The 19,388-nt window shown below is 43.1% G+C and overlaps 1 long non-coding RNA gene across 1 annotated transcript in view; it reads right to left on the reverse strand.

Annotated features, from left to right (window-relative positions):
* Positions 1-19,388, reverse strand: part of LOC135327883 (uncharacterized) — a 30,805-nt gene that overhangs the window by 1,009 nt on the left and 10,408 nt on the right. The window contains exon 2 of the long non-coding RNA XR_010388417.1: positions 355-456. This is a non-coding gene — a long non-coding RNA (uncharacterized LOC135327883). The remainder of the gene's footprint in view (positions 1-354; positions 457-19,388) is intronic.

The raw sequence follows: 19,388 nt of genomic DNA on the forward strand, positions 1-19,388 counted from the left end.
ATAGAAGGCCCTCGCTGGTTTCTGCAGGCCAAGGAAATTGCTGAGCTGTGCACATGTCATCTAGATGTGCTTAGAGACAAAGTGAAACTGCCTCACAGCTTGGACCCAGGGCAGGCATTACCAGCTGCCCATGTCAGGTACAGAAAGCTTCACTGCTGTTGCAGTGCATCCTATCTCATCGCACAGTCCCCAGGTCCAAGATAGGTCCTGGTCCTTCCATGCAAGGAATGGGATCCATGTAACGTGGGTATCCTCCAGAACTAGCATAAACCCATCAGAGATGAAATACAGAAGACACACAGAAGTTGACTTAGGTTTCCAACCCAGTAAAACTGACACTAGACAGGCACCTACCTCTGGCTAAGAGGGTCACCTGCTTGAAAACTTCAGTCACAAATCTTTAGCCACAAACCTTTTTCTCCAGTCCATATACAATCTGGATCATCTGCATGGGTCCTGTAAAAGAAAACATGTACACTGCACATCATTACAAAGGACAGAATTTATCATGTTGGAGAAAGAGTTCAAATTAACCTCTCTCTCCTTGATTTGGAGCAGACATTTAAACCCATTTCTCCTGCATGCTGGCCATGCAGTCAAGGGGAAGGATACTTCACCTAATCCCAATTAGAAACATTAATTTTGTTCATGTGAATAGAATAGGTTCTATCAGACAGATTTTCAGCATCCTACTGTATGTCAGGGAAGGAAAAAGGAATGCAGTCTGACTGACTGTTTCTCTCCCAAGGAATATATTCTTGTTAACCTTGGATATTCGCATACACATAAATTAGTATCTGGGTGCTTTGCAGCTGAGAATCCATTCTGCAGAAAGACAGGTCTGTGCTGAAGGAGAGAAAGAAGCAATATAGAAGGCTGAATCCTATTGTTTAAGATAACTACCTCTGTTTGCAATGCTGGGAACTATGTAATCTCTCTCTCTTCTGGAATAACTTTGACTTTCTCAGAGGTGATGAGATATTAATTTTTATCTTGTAGAGCAGAGAAAGAAAGCTAAATAAAAGTCCCTTTGGTATTAACTTAAGCAAAATCTGTATTAGCTGCTATATATTCAAGACAAGGAACTTGAACTTCAGCCCCACAGAAATCTCACAATACTCTGGTTTATTAAAACCTAATTTAGTTTCCATAACTCCATATCATGGATATTCAAAATATAAACATAGCAATGCTCTGAGCAACTGTGGGGAGGGGTAGATGGAAACAGTCAATTTATGTATAATGGATTTCCATCAGTTTTTCTTAATGCACTGGTGGATTTTCTTCCATCCGAACTTTATAGAAATACAATGATTGTTATCATGACAGGTAGAAACAACTTTATTACAATTATTTCTTCTGTTTCATTGTAAACCCTGAAGCCTAGGACCTGGGATGTAAATGACAGGAGAGCCCCCTAATACACAAATTATCCGTGAGCATATTATCTGTATAGGGTGAATGCTGGCCACACAAGGATATAGAATTTGATGAGACAGAGACTGTGACTGGCCAGACAGAACCCAAAGCCAGCCTTTCCCACAATCTTTCCTACCTATGTTTTTCTAACAGTACTTTTGCAGAGAACACTAAGACTTCTTACAAGATGCGATGAAAAACCAACAACATCAAGACATTCAAGAAAGGGATTCAGCTTATTTAATAAGGTTGAATTAGCTAGTATTTACTCAGTATGGTAGTTAAAACACCTAAATCAGTAAGTCTCTAAACTTCTGAGTGGTGAAACCTGAGAAGATATACTGAAGGAGGGACCCCTTTGTGCAGTCCCCAGTCTTCTGTTTTTTCCTAATCATTTGCCTTTGGCCATGGCCAGACACAGGCTATAGTGCTAGGTGGCCTCAGATGGATTTTGGCTCAGTATGAGAATTCTTACGTTAGCCAGAAGTACACCTGTGTAAAGGAGGGCCTGACTAGAAGAGAAGAATGATAATGGGGAATATATAAAAGAACAGAGTAGGATGAAGGAGGTAATTGTAATAAATATAGTTCAAGTCTGTGAGAGAAAACACATTCTGAGTGCTATCTACAGACAGAAGTACTCCTCACACATCTCTTTCTGAATGTTACCAGTTACACACACACAAAGAACGTGTCCATTAATTCTGCTGCTAGTCAGTACACATGCCATCGTCATCTGGACCCTCGAGTGATATACCAACATGTGCCCCTGAAAGCATTCACATAGACAATTTGCAATAAATTTAGTTAGAAGCATAAGAAAGTGGCCACAAGGTATTGTCTAGAGATGCAATAAAATTCTATTGGCATCAGAGATAGAAGTAAGTTTCAGATTGGAGTTGGTGTTTACTGAAAAACAAAACAAAAGGCTGTTCAGGTGTCATCCATGATCAGCCACTAACTCAGCGCCTATCTGTTTTGGGCAAGGCAGAAGCACGTGTAAACTGCTTAATCCAATTTCCCAATCAATGCACAGAGACAAATGTCTGGGATCAGTTGAAACTTATACTTCATCAGTATTGGCATTACTAAAAATATCGTTAGCTTGATAAGTGACTTTAACTCCATGAGTCATCTAGTCCACACTCTTTTGCCTCCATCGGTGACCAGCACACAGTGCTTCTGAGCAAGGTGACCCTCATTTTTGTGCTATCTATCTCTTGCCTCCTCTGCCCTCCACACATACAACCATCTCCTTCCCTTCCCCCAAGTCAACTGTATGATCTCTTTATGACCCCTAGAGATATCAGATAGCATGCCCTGTAGCATTAGATTTGATTATCTTTTTCATTAACTTAGCTCAGATTGCCACAGATGTTATTACTGGTTATGAACTAGCCTTTTGAAATCTAACAGCACAGTAGCTTATACAATTACATCCCATCACAATGAAGGCATGAGACAACAACGCACAATGCAATAGAGCAATTCTTTCCATTTGTTTTCAGTGTACTGCCCTTTAGTTGCAAGCTCCTCATATTTATGGGGCAAACGAAATAACCTAGCAGTAGATAATGCGATTCATGAATATCTTTCTAAATAAAACCACCCATTTATTAGGATCTGTGCTACCAGATAAATCATTACTCATGTCCAAGAGGACAATAGTAGTCCTAAAAATATTTATGATTTCAGGAAATAACTTAAATTTTAACTCAGAGAATAATTTACCCCCAAATTCATACCAGAAGGTGTGATTTGCTACTGCCATACCAGTGCTACCACCACATACCTGAAAGAGTGAGTTTACCCGTGGTAGGAGTCTGACAAACATTAACGGTGGTGCTCCTTGAAGTAAAGCTACTTGGATGAGTTTTCGGGAACTTTAAAAGTTTCAGCTCTCCAAACAGGGATCTCAAAAACATCACATAACTTGTAGGAGAAGCCACCAATGGTCTACAATTAACCGAGCTTGAAAGTTATTTGCCCAAAATGTAGAGGTACATAAATCAGAAAGTCATATTATTTTTCCAAAATCAGTTTCAGGCATAGACTCTAATAGGTGATGTTTAAATCTGTTTTCTTCTGTGAGTACCACTTGTTTACCCTTGATACAAGCCCACAGGGAAAACCAAGAAAAAGTAAAGGGTCATTTTTCTCTGTACTGAATACCCATGTGTTAGGTGGGAGAGCGCAGACTAGTAAGGGCTGTCATAACTTCTTCAGAGCTGCAGTGTTTGGGAAGAAGGAAGGGTTAGCAGTGGCTCCCTCCCAACAGCCAGCAAGTTGAGAGTAACCCACACCAGGTAAAATACACAGCAAATTAATTCCCAGCATATTGGACCAAAGAAGGGGAGGCAGAGGCAAAGAGCTGAGACAGAAATTAAATGAGCAGATTGTCTACATCCCTGCTGCCCACAGCATGGGTCTGAAACGTGTAGATATACCTGAACGAGTTCCATTATCAGAGCTGCATAACCCCGGCGCCAAAGGCATCAGGGAAGCCATAGCAGCCCACCTGAGACCCTGGGCCAAGACTCAAGTGGCTCCTACAGCCTAGCACCCTGGCAGCTGCAGCTCGCCCAGCCCCAGGGAAGGAGGTTAAAGCTAATACAGGTATGAGTGTGCATGCTCTGACTCTGGCTCTGACTGCAGCACAGATGCCACCCCAGATCTCTGCTCCTCATCTGCTCATGGCACAGGGGAATGAATGTTTATAGCGAATTTATAGCAATGCCCTATATGAGCAGACTGTTCAAATGGTGATATGAAGTCAGGTAACTGCTAGTGGTAGAGATATGATAACTGGATGTCCTTTGTAGCTGATATAATAAATACTCCTATTGTCTTCCTGATGTAAGGAAAAAAAACAGGAAAAGGGGAATAAAAGTAGAATTAAAGGAAGAAAAGAAAAAAGAAGAAAACAACCCTACTTTTCAGAGGTAGATTTTTATTTCTGGTTGTTTATATACTTTTTTTGTATGCTTATAGAGAGAGAAATTGTCTTTCGTTCCACCCTATTATGACAGAACAGCTGAATGGCAGCACACAATATTTAAAATCAGCATTTCAAAGCCTCAGCTATTCCTGTATACTTCACTTCTTATTTGCACCAAATCAAAACACAGCTAGTTTGTTTGAAGCATTCCTTAGCTTTTTACATCTGAGCCTCTAAAGACTTCATCTAGGAAAGCAGTTCCTAGCTATGAAAGTGCAGGAAGCCTTGAATTCCTATGTAATCCTGAACAGCAGTTCAAAGGTGTTTCGTTTTTTTCTTCTTTACGTGCTTTGAGTCATAGTTTCAGCTTCTCCTGCCTGCTCCTAGTCTCATGAGGAAATCTGTCACAATGCTGATGTCCTGTCCCTCCTGCAGAGATGATCCTCTATCTCGCACGAGGTGGTTCTGCCCTTCCTTAGCTCCAGCTCCCTCAGCTCTCTCCTATACAGGGGCAACCTGCCTTCTGCAGCAGCGCTTGCACAGCTCATTGCCCATGCAGGCTCCTCACCAGCCAAGCAGCGAGCCCCTACCCTCCTCGGCTCTCCCCAAATGGGCTTTGCAGCACCCTGGAGACGCCTCCTGGAAAAACCTTACCTCCCTGTCTGATCAGCACAATCGTCTGCCAAATGTTAAGGGTCACCATGACTCCAGTTCAGCTGCATCAGTGGTGGGTCTGCTCCAACATATCCCTCCCTTTGCTCCAAGATGTCTTGCTTGGGAAGTGGAGATGGCAGCCTATACCAGTGTGTGTGCTGACTCTGCTCTCAGGCAAACCACAGAAGTGGTCAGATATCATGGGAGACATTTTTCAAGTGCCAGATAATGGGAAATGTCTTGGCATCCGGGGAGGGAGGGAGAGCTGGGCAGCTGGGCCAGCGTGCTTGGGAAGACAAGCCTCACAGGGGCACTGAGGTTGAAAGGGCAGGCACCAAGGGACCCAAGTTCAGAGATCACCTTCACATTTTGAGTCTTCCTTTTAAAGAATGATCCCAAGCACAGAGACAATTTAAAGCACCACCACAAAGAACCTGACAAAGACCTTTTCCTCTTTTTCACTAAGGAAAGGAAAGGGAAACTTCTTTCTCCAAATTACCAATCTAATACTTCAGGAGATACAAATCTCTTGCCCAGCTCTACTGTTACTTTCACCCTGTGCATTTCACTTCTTTAGTCACGTGTCACATCAGCTAATCAGCAAATCACTCGTCTTGGGTTGCAGTGCCACCACCTGACAGATTGCTAAGGGGTGATTAACATTTAGTGTCTTCCCTCTCGGAGAAAGAGGCTGCAGCTTTCCCTGGCTAGTCTGCAGAAAGACAGCATTTCTCACAGCAACCTTCAATTCAAGACCCCAGCACTGTTCAAACAACTCACTTAACCCAGACTTTCGTTACAGTCACTCTGAAATTGGACATTAGTGGACTGTCTGAAAAATACAACCATGTACTGCAAGCAGACTGTTTGAAATTTGCTACTCCGCAGCCAGTGATTTAAGTGTTGTTTCTCTGATTGGGCTTCAATCTGATTTAAGCACATAGGATTTGGAAATGGGCTCAGCTCAAGTTTTTCCTTAGGACCTTTGGGATCTAAATTCTTTGAAAAGCTCTGACTGTAAAAATCTGCATCCCACTTTGAAATGCTTTGCTAGCTCAATAAAACAATAAGAAGCTCAGGCCATTACAACCTTTTGAAAAGATTTTATTTTCTGAATGAACCATATATATATTTTTTTTTCTCTCATTTCTTCTAAAATAGGGATGAGGTCCTTGACACCAGAAGAAAGGTTCATCAGGGGAAATGATGACCAGTGATGTCTGAAAGATATGGAAAGCCCCATGTTCAAATCCTTGTCCCACCACAGATATATTATGGCTGTAGTGAATTGGCTTGGTATGAGAAAAGAGAGGCTCTGGCTCCACAGAAGTTGTTTTATTTCAAAATTCAGGAATGAATATTTCTAAAAAGTACGGTGTGCACCTTTACTGAGTAAACTCAAAGATCCAGGCATTCTGCCAGTGCACACTAACCCTCACCCACGAGCATAGCCATGGCCCTCTCATGGCAGACCAATACTGGTGACAGAACAAGTTGATGCACTGATGCTCCCCAGTGATTTTCTAACAACAACAGAGTCTGTGTTTACTATATGTTAAGTTCACCTTAACCATCTCACCGATAGCTCTGTATCTGTGGCTGCTGCTCTTTTAAAGAGGTCAGCACCTTTTGAGGTGCTGCTCCAAGTTGAAGTGGCTTTCCACCAGTGATCAATCATATCTTACCTTGCAATCAGTGCACTGCAGTGGGTTACAGTTAATCAGTGCTGGAGTTCTTCCATGTCCGAAAAGGTAAGTCAGCTCACTTTTCAGTATTGACTGCAAGGATTTGCTTTTCAGCGTAATTTCACTCCAAAATTAAAAAGAATTAGGAATTATATACTGCTCTCTCTGTGCTAAGAATTCCCACATCCCTGCTACCCATAAAATAGTCTGTCATCATATAACAGCTTTGCCGTCCAATATGCACAGAGGATCTTGCTTTAGTAGTTTCTCAGTGGATTTCTGTAGATTAAGAACCCAATTGCTCATTTTAGTCAGGTTCTTCTCAGTGAATGAAAAAGTAGCTGAACTTTATCTATGAAACCAGGCAGGTGCCCTGTCCTAGCCATGCTGTTAACTGAGATGACCACAAGTAGCTTTACCTTACACCCAGTGTCAGCTGCCTTTGAGGTTGTGCTGACAGCAAAAAGAGAGCTGGTATGTGACAGCACTTGGTTATTTCCCCTTCCTCAGCCTTATTATACAAGGCTCTGAGGGACGTGGATGTACAACCAACAATCTGTGAAAGCATATTTCCCCAGCGGTTCCTTTCAAGCAGCATTGAAGTGTCAGACGAGGACAGAAGCTGGCCTTGTGTTACTGGTATGACTGAATCAAAACAGGAGGTCTGTGGTTGACTATTTATCAGTCTAGATATATCATACAGCACTGTCCCATCTGGTTTCTGCTCTGCATTAGAGAAAGTTCAAGGAGCTAATTGTCCAGGAAAACTGTATAAGCCTGTCTTATCAAGCACTCTGACAGATCCAAGCAACAGTCAAGCTCTTCCATCACTTGAGCAGGGACAGCAAAAAATGCCTCAGAAGAGGCTAAACCCCTTCTTCTCCAAAACCAGACACTTTCATGGCAGCATTTCCTGCAGATCACTGAACTGTGAAAATACATCAATCTAACCATTCATAGGTAGTGAACTACCATGATGCTTTCTTTGATGATCTCCTTTGTGCTGGTAGCCTAAGAAAAGGTTGCATAGAAAAAGATATCATTCCATGAATGATCAATACATTTTTATCACACACACCTGGAGATACGCCAACAACATATTAACAACAGGCTGAAAACAGCAGTAACACTCAAGGCAGAAACACAGAAGCAAGTTAGAGCCATCCGGAGACAAGTATTTCCTCAAAAGCTCCTTCCAGTGGGAGGGCCCCAGAAGGAAAAAGCTCTATTCATAAATACCCACAAGTACGGTTGGAGGGTGTGTGGAAAGTGGCTGCCAGAGGAAGGTGTGTGGTGCCAGGAGAGCTGTCCTGTGAGTTTTTCTCAACTCTAACCGTAACTGTAACCTAACCCTAATCCTAACCCTCAGCGATTTCTCGGGCCAGTGCTGGGATTCAGACCCTTCATTTCTGGCCCCAACAAGAAACTCCTCACAGGACAGCTCTCCAGGCACCACACACCTTCCTCTGACAGCCCCTTTCCACACACACTCCAACTGCGCCTCTACGCTTTCTCTTTCCCTCAACCTAACCTGAACCCTTAGTCTCAGCATTAACCACAGAAAATTTCTATAGTTAGCGTTAGAATTATTGTTGAGAGAAAGGAAAATTCTTATTCAAAGTAGAAGCTGTATTTCTATATATTCACTGGGATAATGGAGATATTTTGGGAGAGCTCAAGCAACTGGAGTGCTGCAATGCATTGTCACAGGCTCTTTAGGAAGGACAGGCCAGGACGGAAGGAGGGAGAGTAATCCTTCATTTGAGAGAGTAGTGGGAATTCATGGAACTCTCTCTGGGATGGTCAGGGGCCAGCTGAGAGCTGAGTCAAGATTAGTAGGCAGACCAACAGAGTTGTCAGTGTAGTGGGTTTCTGCTATAGACTGCCTGATCAGGAAGAAGTAGATGAGCTATTCTTCAGACAACTGGAGGAAGCCTCACGTTCACAGATCCTGGTTCTCCTGGGGTACTTCAACCATCCTCACATCTGCTGGAGGGACAATACAGCAGGGCACAAGCAATCCAGCAGGTTTCTGCAGTGCATCAGTGACAACTTCCTACCACAGATGATTGAGGAGCCAACAGGCAAAGCTACTGTGCTGGACCTCATACTTTCAAACAAGGAAAGGCTGATCAAGGATGTAAAAGCTGGGGGCAGCCTTGGCTGCAGTGACCATGAAATTGTGGGTGTTCAGGATCCTGAGAGGATGGAGCAAGGCAAAAAGTAGGATCACACCCATGGATTTCAGGAGAACAGACTTTGGCCTCTTCAGGGATCTGCTTAGAAGAATCTCGACAGAGATGGCCCTTGAGAAAAGAGGGCTCCAGGACAGCCAGTTGATTTTCAAGATCACCTCCTCCAAGCTCAAGAATGGTCCATCACAACAAGCAGGACGAAAAGCAAAGGCAGCAGAAAGCCTCCGCGGATGAACAAGGAGCTCCTGACAAACTTAAAAGGAAGTTTACAGGAGGTGGAAGCAGGGTCAGGTGACCCAGGAGGAATATAGAGACAATGTCGACGTATGCAGGGATGGGGTTAAGAAAGCCAGAGCCCATCTGGAATTGAATCTGCCAAGGGATCTGAAGGGCAACAAGAAGGGCTTCTACGAGTATAGAAGCAGCAAAAGAAAGGCTACAGAAAATATGGGCCCACTAGTGGCAGGGGCCCTGGTGGCAAAGGACATGGAAAAAGCCAAGGTAGTCAATGTCTTCTTCACCTCAGTCTTTACTGGTGAGGCTTGCCTTCAGGATCCCAGGCCTGGAAAGTCTGGAGCAATGCAAACTTACACTGGGTGGAAGAGGATCAGGTTAAGGAACACTTAAACAGACTGGATATACACAACTCCATGGGACCTGACAGGATGCACTCATGAGTGCTGAGGGAGCGGGCCGATGTCACTGCAAGGCCACTCTTGAATATCTTTGAAAAGTCCATAGCAACTGGGAGAGGTGCCTGAGGACTGGAAGAAAGCAAACGTCACTCCAGTCTTCAAGAGGCACAAGAAGGAGGATCTGGGAAACTACAGGCTGGTCAGCTCCATCTCAGTCCCTGGGAAGGCAGTGGAGCAACTAATCCTGGAAACCATTTCCAGACACATGGAGGACAAGAAGGTGATCATGAGTGTTCAGCATGGATTTATGAAGGGGAAATCATGCTTAACCAACCTGATAGCCTTCTCCAACAAGATAACTAGCTTGGCAGATGAGGGAAGAGCAGTAGATGTGGTTTATTTCAACTTTAGTACAGCTTTCAACACTGTCTTCCATAGCATCCTCATAGACAAGCTGATAAAGTACAGGCTAGATAACTATACAGTGAGGTGGATTGGAAACTCTCTGAATTGCTGGGCTTAGAGAGTTGTAATTAGCAGCATGAAGTCCAGCTGGAGCTAGTTACTAGTGGAGTACCCCAAGAGTCAACAGTGGGGCCAATACCATTCAACCTCTTCGTTATCAATGTTTCTAAATATCTGATGGGAGGATATAAAGAAGACAGGGTCAGACTCTTCTCATCGGAGTGCAGTGACAGGACCAGAGGCAATGGGCACAAACTGAAACACAGGAAAGTTTGTCTGAACATAAGAAAACACTTTTTTTGATGGTTGAACACTGGTACAGATTGCCCAGGGAAGTTGTGGAGTCTCCATCCTTGGAGATACTCAAAACCTGACTGGACACAGTCCTGAGCAACCTGCGCTAGCTCACCCTGCTTTGAGCAGGAGGGTTAGACCAAACAAACTCCAGAGGTCCCTTCCAACCTCAACTATTCTGTTAAGCTTTGAAGGCCAAAAAGACTTTAATCTTGAAGTACAGAAGAAGATCAGAAACAGAGTGGTGGTCTCCTATGAGTTTGCACAGACTGCACTGTGTGTGATCACCTACTGGGACAGCTTTTGTTAGTGTGGGGAGGCTGTAGCCCTAGAAGAGCAGCTTTATTCTCCTAAGTTTGAGCTGGAGCAGCTGAGAGCAACCTATGTGAGGTCTAGCTCTCAGATGAGACCAGTCCTCTGATCAGCATCACATCATCTTACTGTAGTGCAGAGGGCCTTAAAGGCTAGAAAGAAGCAGGCGATGGAAAGGGAGACTAATATTAGACAAAGGGAGAGCTAAATCTGTGGTGTCTGAGTGAACATCGTAACCTGGGTGCCATGCACAAAGATGGGGGATCTCATGAGAGGTCTACATTGCTTGCTTGGGGGTGCAGCAAGAAACTAGGGGCTGTGCTCCCTGTTGGTGTCAATGAAGGGATGCTCTGGGGCTGTTTTCAGGTATCCATGATCTCTGCAGCAGCACTGTCTGAAATACCAGGGCCAAATGTGGGGCCTAGGAGGTAGGCAGAGAGTCAGTGTTCCAATGCACAGAGGAAATGATGGGCCAGAAAGGAAGGGTTTAAGCATGTTAGGAAGTGGGGATCCTCCTGGGACAAGTGGTACCTGTACAGGCTATAAGGCTGTGCCTTAGTTTTAATGAGCCCAGGTTCATAGCACTGAAAATTAAAAAGGCTGTAGGGAAATATTCAAACTATAAACTGTTCTTCCTTTTTTGTCTTTTCTAATAAAATCAGGCAGAGGAAAAGCTAGACCTCATGCCTGAGAATTTACAGCTTGTTTCCCAGACTGACAAATCACCAAATGCAATTTGCTTACTGCTAGCTCATCAGCAGAGATGTCTGAGCAAAAGTAAACTCGGAGTCATTCAGAGCAGGATGTGGTGTTAGTGGGTGTTTAACTACCCAGACATTTGTTGGAAACAAAACACAACAAAACATAGATGGTCCATCCAGTTTTTAGAGTGTACTGGTGGTGAGCTTTGAAACAGGTGGTGAAAGCAACTGTGAGGAAAGATCCTTACAGATTTATTTCTAACTAGTAGGGAGAGTTGAGAATTTTACGTTGGAGGGTAGCTTAGGTGATCACGAAATTATAGTTTATGGCCCTTTGGAAGAGAGGAGGTGACAGAGAATAGCCAAAGTACCAGAACACTAGAAAATTACAAGTCTGATAGTGATACTTAGAAATAAAAAAAAGGAAAAAAAGAGCCAGGAAGTTAATTTTGATCAATTATCTTAACTTCAGTTCTCAGAAAGATTCTGAAACAAGTAGTTAAACAGTATTTTGTAGGCACCCTTGAGACAACAAGAAAATAAGTAGTATCAACAAAATGTGTTAAGCCAGTCTAAATTCTTTTTACAACATGATAATAAGTCTTACAGGTAGGAAAGAATTAGCAGGAGTTTGATATTAATAATGCATTTGACATTGCCTCACATATTATTATAAACAAGCTAGAGAAAAATGGTCAAAATGGAATTGTAGCATAGCAGCAAAACTTCCTGAGCACCCATTGTCTCAGGTGATGTCAGTGGTTCATAGTCAGTGGAAGGACAGATCAAGTGGAGGTTTGGGTGATATGCATTGAGTTTGGTTCCTTTTAGGATAAAAAAATCATCTTGATAAATTGAAGAAATTGTGGAGAAATTAAAGGAGACAGTTCAATAGAAATAAGTACAAGGTACTAGCCTTAATTAGTCAGTAAGTAGTCAGTATTTGCCCTGAGGTAATCAGTCAACTTGTGCAGTAGTCAATATTTGTATAAGAGGTGAGGGTAGTGGAGAGATAGTGACTCACCAGAAAAGTGGTCTAGGGGGTTAGAAAGAGAAACTGTAACCAGACATCTGCTGCTTTTCCTGGATTGGTCAGGCCTGGGCTAGTGCTTTGCATCTGATTTTGGGCAGCCAACTTAAAGCAAAATGAGGGTCACCTGGGAGGATGAAAGTGAAGAGCCAGTGAGAATGATTAGAGGGTTAGAAGACATTATCTACTGCGTTGGAAGAATGAGATCAGTTTGCTGAAACAGGGGTGTTTGAGGGGGAACAGGTAGCAGATTTAAATATCTGGAAGCTTGTTAAAAGGAGGAGGAGAGTAAAATATAGTTGTGATGAATAGGGCAAAAAGTAGTGGGAGGAGGGAGCAACAAGGAGGAGTCAAATTGTACACTAGGGGGAGTATTTTTAAAATAAGGATGGTGAAGGACTGGAACATTTTCCAGAGTAGTAATACTAGGGAGGCTCCATCATTGGATGAATTAGCCAAACCTGTCTTTGACAGGATAGTGATGTAAGTTGATCGTATGGTAGGTTGCACAGCTATTGAGATCCCTTTTTTCCTCTCCCATCAGTCTGCTTTGGTATTTAAAATTCAAAATCTTTTGTGAACTGCTTTCCCTTCTGTGCTCTATTTTGTGTTCTTCTTGATATGATTTTTTTTGAATAGCACTACTGATACTTTTTTGCTTATCTGTTCTACCCAAGCAAAACATCTTAGAAACTATTTGCATGACACTTGTACTCCTAGTCTCCAAAACCAATCTGATACTTGATGTGATAATCTGTGATAATTCCTGTGATGAAAAGCTCAGCAAACAGTTAAGGGATTGGAAATACTTTTCATTGTTTGCTTTCTGGTCACTTCTTTTGGGTTGGTTGGTTGGTTTGTTTTAGGATTCTACTCTTCATCTATTTTATTCTTCATCTATTCTACCTATTTTTGTTCTGCTCTCTTCTCCAAAACCAGTAAGTATATTAGTGAGGAATTATTCACTTCCTATACTTGCATAATCCTGTTTCCCTCTCCAAGTGATACTGCTGCCTGGGCTAAGGAGCTGAGCACCCCCCTGTAATTGTGTTGTGAAGTTGGAGAGATCTCTGTGTTGTCAGTAGCTGGGACTGTAATTTAGGTGCTTGCTGTATGTGAACCTGAGCAAACTGCTTGAGCAAAAGGGAAGTTAGATGGACAAAAGTCTGCTGTCTGGTCTCTTGTGTGTATCTGTTTATTTCTGAGGTAACTTTTTTCCTTACCAACTGGCATATGCCCATGCACTCTACGTGGTCTTGTATCAGGAACAGACAGAACAGAGAATCAATACATTTTCTTCTTCTGCAGATGAGTACTGAGCTTTCCAAAAAGTCTTCCCACTGTGAGATAATGCAGTGGAAAGTCTGTAGCTTTTTTCATCATCATTACCTGGAAGTTGGGGAACAAGAAAAGTTTCTTCCAAATCTGTTCAGCCATTTGGTTCTGCTGGGATTTAGGAAAAGGTTTCAGCTGTGAGACACACTTGGGCACCTTCTGCTACAGCTGCATGAGAAACTGGTTTTAACCTTCCAGCTTGACATGAACTATCAAAAAGCCATAGTCAGGGTAACTCATTCCTTGGACTGGGGCTGGGTCTGAGATCGAAGGGTGAAATATAAGAGGGACTGATGCTCATGAGCAGAAAGCACAGGCAGTCACCTGTGACAACCTGCATCGGGCAGCAAAACTGCATCCTTATCTCAGCTACATGCCCGGATGGTTTGTGCTGATACTGCAGAGTGTGAGTGAGAATAGCTGAGATGCAGGCCTTGGCACCTCTGGGGATGGCAAACTCCGGCTGCATCTCTGTGCTGACAAAGGCCGTAGTAGACAAAATAAACTTTGTCAAATCTCGCTGGGGCAGGTAAAGAGATTACAGTCCTGAGCTGTTTGCTTTGCCCTCCCGCTGGAGTTTGTTGCCACTGTAAGTGAGCTGGATGTCCCTGTCAGTTTTGGCATAGCTACTTTAGAAGAGTGACTCAGGGCTAAGTTGCATCCTGCTGACTGCAGCCTCCAGCACAAGAGTGGCAGCTCCAGGGGAGAAGGAGCAGACAGCTGGGAATGGTATTGCCAGAAGCAATTTTTGAACTGCTGAAAGCCATGAAAAATTTTGCCTCTGTCATGAACATAAATTCACCAAAAAGCTGCCTGATCACCCATAAATCTCTCCGCTGGGACCACTGCAGGCAGCGTTCACCTGTTGGTTTTTTAGTCCTTTGGAATGTCTGGTCAGACCTGCCACCATTGTCTCAGCTCAGTTAGCTTTGTAAAAAGGTGCACATGGGCTGAAAAAGGGTTTTACTCTCCCTTTGCTCAGTCTGACAATGCAGAAGGCAGTCCAACAAAAGATTCAATGAAGTAGCTTTGAATGGAGAAAGGGCCCTGATGTAGATGTATGGTTGCATCTGTTGAGCCTTCATGCTGCAGTGGTAATGTTCATCAGGGAGTCTGAACTGGCTCAGCAGATGCTGTTGTCTTAGAGAGAGAGTTAACACTGGTACCGCCCTTACTGCTAGCTGTGATCAGTATGCTTTCAGTAATAAAGAAGAAAATGATTTCAGTAATAAAGAAGGAATCAGTACTTGCCTATTAAGATTCTGTGCTAGAAAGAAGTATGAAAGATAGATGATAGAGCCTGATGGTTGTGACCTTTAGTTTTCCTAACAAATGCAAATCAGGTGTTCTACATTCAAAGGAAAACTAATAAATCAGTCACCAACTTGAAGTTCTTGTGTCCCTGCACTGCAGGGTACACTGTGGGGCTTTAGAGAAAATATGAGCACCATGTTGCCGCTGGTGGGAAAGGGGAACCTTGGTGGGAGGCCAGGATGAGGCAAGCCCTTTGATGGTACGGGTAAGATGGGAGCACGGAGGCCTTCTCGACGTGGTGGTATCCCAGAGTGCCAAAATCGCACCTGAAAGCAAAGCTCTCAGTATGCACCAAGGGGCAATGTGGAGGTTCCCGTTTTTAGAAACGGAATATATTCCAGTTTGGGCATCATGGAATGGCTGCTGCTGCTTGGGGCAAAACTGAGCTAAGCCACACATATCCATGCTAAACATGGGAGTGAAAAGTGGCACTTGTCTCTCAGGGTACTGGGGATCTGTCAGATCTACCTGAACATGAACCCTGTCAGTGCAAGCTCAACTTCTGCCAAAGCTATGGATCTTGCTCCTGCCAAGCCTGTGCATCCCCTCATCATCTGGATATACTCTTTGCTCTTTGAGGCTGAAACCATCAGTCATGGTGGCATGAGACAGAAAGGCTGATGTGGGGGAGATGTGTGGGCTGTGTGCCAGCTGTATTGCAACTGTGGTAGGCTGGGCACACCTGTGCTTGCTCTTGATCCTCAACAAGCAGGTCAGACCTACAGCAGTGCATCTATCTGAGAGGGCATGGAGGGCTGGAGTGTCTCATCTACTGCTCTGCAGTAACTGGGAATTGGGTTAGAGCTGACATGTGCACTGATGACATGGAAAATGAGGCAGTTCATACTGAGTTAGCATCCGTATGAGGACTGAGAATCACAGAACTGGAGGTAAACTAGTTCAGTGTCAAAAAATATTGACTGGGGTTTGACTGAGAATTAGGTTTCTGATAACCTGTGGTGATCATGATAAGTGTAAGCTTCTCTTTAGACCTTTACAATTATTTCTGTCTACATGTAACACAGTATTAAACATAAAACCCAAAATCTGTCTTAAAAAAAAAAAAAAAAAGAAAAAAATGCTCAGCTTGCAACCAAAGCCAGAACATTTTTCAGACTGGCAGGTTCTTTTGTGGAGGTATCTTGGGGTATTTTTGAGCTCCTCTGTTCTGTGAGCTGCCTCTTTTGACAGTTTCTGGTTTGGGGGGTGAAGATGGCAGTCAGACAGAGCAGAGATTAAATTACCACCACCTAGGATAATGAAATAGCATTTGACATGCATTCTAAGATGGAGAGCAAAAATATATTACCTTTTCTAGATCATCCTATGGCTGAAATTCTTACACAGATCACAGCTGGCATGAAAAAAGCCTGTGTTTGTGGAAGTGAAAATTATTTCTCTGTTGCTTAGTTCCTTGTGACAGAGAGTTTACTTCCTTACATCTTAAAAATAGAAAAGCCCCCTCTCCACACTTTGAGCAGCAGCATCTTAATATAAGACACTTAGCTCTGCAAAACCCTATTTCTCAATGAGTGGGGCTTTTCTTCTATTGACGGCATTTTAAATTTATCATAAAAGAGGAATATCAGGGCATTTTTCCTCTAACATTCATTATTTAATATGATTTAAATTGACTTGAGAAAACATTCTGTAAACTCTCGCATTGAAGCCTCCTGTTTTTCTCTCTTTTTTCCCCCCTTCCCCCCCCCCCCCCCCTTTAGAGGGCAAATACGTCAGCTCACTCATGTGTTATAACAAGAAGATGTTCATTCGGTGATTTCAGGCAAGCAAGTGCCCCCATTCTGTGTTTTTTCCTTTGATTAGCACCCATTACAATACTTCTGTGCATGAATTCATCATATCCTCCTCCAGCTCTCAAGAGTTTAAAGCTGCTCAGGCAGTGCTGTAACAAAGAAATGGACCTTTTCTTTCAGTATGTGCACTGAACTAGATGTCAGTGATTTACAGCATGCTTTAGAAAAAGCAAGAAGTCAAGGGACTCTGTGGATTGCATTTGTAAAACCACTGGACTGGCACTCCGTGACACTCCCTTTTGAGTGATCCATTGCAATTCCTGGCATAATCCCTGCTGCTGCAGATGCCATCCTGTGCTATTAAGGTCGCTCCACTTTAGCTAGATATGTTCCATGTAAGGTTTGTTTCTGTCTGTGTTTGAGAAGAACCAGACTTTGGGGTTCAGATTTGAATCCAGTCTTTTCCACTGTTGTGGGCGGAGGCTGAGGGCTCAGTCTGTTCTGTAAGGCAGAGCTGTCAGTCAAGCACCAAGCCACTCGTGGCATCCAGCCTGTGACCTTTGCCGGGGGGAGGGTGCACGCATGCAGGTGTTTGTGTAGGAAACAGACGTTACTGAATACTGAATTTGTAAGAGGATTGATGCATATTTCAGAGCTCTCCTAACACTGACCTCGGGACACACGTGAGTCTTGAGGCTTTTCCTGCAGAAGAGAATGCAGTTGAATAAAGGAACAGTATGCTTTCTGTATATATTTCATTGCATTCAGACAGATGAATGGGTGAGGTACACTCAAACCTGTGCAGCAGCCCAGGCTGAGAAGGGCTTGCGAGAGAGCGCTCTCTTCTGTCCTCCTCAAAAGCATGCTTCTGCTGAGCTGGCACAGGGCTTTCTTTGCCTATGGTCTAGCTGTGGATCCAATCTCCTACCTACAGTTCCCTTTTCACTTCAACAACCTTTCTACCAACTTAAACCAACGAGAAATGATACAAAGCTTCTTGACCCTGTTAGTGGCCTTTGGCTTTTCCTGTTTAAGTTCATACGTCTTACTTGTTTCTGTATTAAATGTGGCACTGCACTTCACAACACAGATGTGGACCAGATCAGTGAATTTTTCATGATCACAAAATCAGTGATTTTAAACTAAAATATCCACACTGAAGTAATATGAGATATATACTGAGTTGATGGCTGCTAAATAATTGAGGTAGTTCCCTTCATAATAAATGTGAGTTATTCCAAAATCTGTAAGACCATCTATATACTGGGCTTCTGCCTGAATTTGGTACAGGATATGTATGATAGACGATTGCATTATTAGAGAAGTTAAATGCCAGCAATGGGCTGGCAGCTTAATTTTGTTAGTTGGCAGCTCTTAAAAAATGGTGACTCATTTTGGATGGAAGTGTCTGTGTGATAACTCACTCTAACTTCTTGCAGTTAGTCTTGAAGTCAGTGCTGCAAGGCAGGAAACTGCATGGGACAGGGTCCTGCTCAGATGGCTTATCTATAGGTTCCTATTTACACTTTTTGTTTTGACATGTGGAACAGCTATTGACTGGAGCCACTGAAGAGCTCTGCAATTACTGTGCAGTAGTATTCTGTCAGATCAGTCAGAGATACTCCATTATTCAGTTTGTGAAAGCATTAGACTTACGTGGAAAAGAAGCAACACTTGCATGAGGATTACTGGACATGGCTTGTGCTCTCTGTGAGTACTTGAAAAATACACCCGTTCAAAAGTGAGCATGAAGTCGTTTCATGCACCTATGCCCTGGGAACCATAGGCTACTATATTCTGTTGCATTTCTGTCAAATCCTCTGTTTCCTTCTACACTGTCTCTTTCCTTGCCAGCTTCAGAGCCGTAAGACAGAGACTGGCTTTCTGGTAGAAATAACCAGGCTCTGCAGTAAAGGCCATCAACAATACTGGATTTCTCAACATGGCTCATGAAAGTATTTGACAGCAAGAATATATAGTCTAAAGCAATTGTTATTACTACTATCACTCTGTTTTTAAATGATCCTTGGATAATGTCATCTTCTTCATTTCAAGACTCGGTCAAGAGTCACTAAGAACCTGAATGGAATAGGATATTGTACCTTGGGGGGAAAAAAGGTACTAGTGGCTTTTCCAAGCAAACTTCTATCAAGTCTGCACTGGGGCACAACCCTGTGCTGGCTGCAGCACTGGCTACATTGCTAAGTGATGAGGCTTCTCCTCCAGGCTCTCTTGACAAACTGCTGTTCACCAGCAGTGAGCTGTAAAGCTCTCCCAAACAGCTTTGAATGGTATCTCTCTGACTTTGCCTCCTCTTCATGCCTTTTGCCCATTTATGTGACAACACTGGGTACCTGTTTCATTCTGTAGTTTGAATTTCTCCCTCCTTCAATTATGTTAGTTACTATGGGAACAGCTAATGGGAGAAAAATTGGTGTTTTGCCCAAATACAATATGAAATCATTTCAAAGCACATTATGCATTGAATATTTGGGTTTCCGAAGGATAGATATAAAAGTGAGAACTGGGAAGAGGATTGTTGTGTGAACAGCTTGTAAATACTAAGTATGTGGAGTGGTTTTTTTGTCTTCAGGCTGGCTGGCATCATAAAAATGCATTCTAGTATTTTTGCTTCCACATGTTACGTGCCATGTAGT

This window comes from Dromaius novaehollandiae, chromosome 3, assembly GCF_036370855.1.
Source record: "Dromaius novaehollandiae isolate bDroNov1 chromosome 3, bDroNov1.hap1, whole genome shotgun sequence".
In the NCBI taxonomy this organism is placed as follows: Eukaryota; Metazoa; Chordata; class Aves; order Casuariiformes; family Dromaiidae; genus Dromaius; species Dromaius novaehollandiae.